Source organism: Olea europaea, chromosome 9, assembly GCF_002742605.1.
Source record: "Olea europaea var. sylvestris chromosome 9, O_europaea_v1, whole genome shotgun sequence".
NCBI classification, from domain to species: domain Eukaryota; kingdom Viridiplantae; phylum Streptophyta; class Magnoliopsida; order Lamiales; family Oleaceae; genus Olea; species Olea europaea.
In genome coordinates this window covers 7,785,411-7,786,708 of record NC_036245.1, presented here as the reverse complement: position 1 = coordinate 7,786,708, position 1,298 = coordinate 7,785,411, and positions in this window count along the sequence as shown.

Genomic DNA, 1,298 nt, shown 5'->3' with positions numbered 1-1,298 from the left:
TTTCCCAATATCATTATGATAGAGAAAATACTTAAGTATTTGCGGGAAATAATTCAAGACACATATTAATACAAGTATACACTTGGTTAAAATAAGAGTGGAAACGTGTCACAACTAAGGTATTCACAAATGATTGGCAGTCTAATATATATTACGAACTGCACTCGACCATATATTACTTTTGCTGTGAATAACTTAGTAAATCCACGAGTAATCCAGGCCATAATCATTGGGTGCCACGAGTAGGGTTCTTGGGTATTTAAAGTATACTATGACCCGTGGATTACATTTCATAAGGTATCCTATGGTATTCGAAGGATATTGAAATCTAATTGAATATCCGACATGAAGGATTCCAAGTCCACAAGTGGTTATTTTGTTATCCTTGGTGGAGTTGCTATGGAATTGACAAGGCATGTTATAACTCAATTAACTATGGAATCTGAGTTCATTGCGTCAGATAAAGTCGAAAAAGAAGCAAAACAACTTCGCTTCGTAACTTTTGAAAGATGTTCCATAAGTATACCTGTGGTAGTCAGTCAGTTACTGGAAGGGCTAGAAGAAGCAAGAACAATTGAAATATTTGAAGAATATTCATAAGGTTCAAATACACTGTGACAGTTCAATATTAGAAATTGAACACCCTTCAACTATAAGAAATGATTGACTATAAGAAAATCCTCAAATCGCGTTTGAAATAGCTTTAGATAAAGCTAATAAGAAGCATGTAGCTTCATGAGAGGATTTCTTAGCTGTGACAATGTGTATCTATTAAATAAATCAATCGCTGGCCAGCTACATTTGATAGAGATACTAAGTCACATGTAACGGTAAGACATAATACCGCCAAGCAGTTGATCTCAATGGTGTAAACTCGTGGTACCTTTAAAGAGATTTACTAGGAGAGATCAAGAATACTGCATATCGAAGGGAATGAGGTAAAGCCTACTACGTTAAAGTCCTTGTAATGGTAATCCTACCTTGTTGAATGGAGATCCTAAGATCTTGGTTCAAAAGGACAACTAAGTTATGAGGATTCCATGAAGCACTTAGGAAATAATTTCCTAACTCATTCCTATGATACCAAAGTGCTTTCTGCAGAGTTGGAAGAGGTTAAGATAATCTTTTAATGATTCCTATATCTTGATTAAGTCAAGTGGAGTAGGGCAAAATACTCTTTATAGGAGGTCACCTATGTAAGTGTGAAGTGGGGCCGCTTCAATGAGAATTATTAAAAGGCTTAAATTCTCAAAACACTTGCAGAACCAAGAAGGGTTCAAGGCCAAAATGAACCAAGT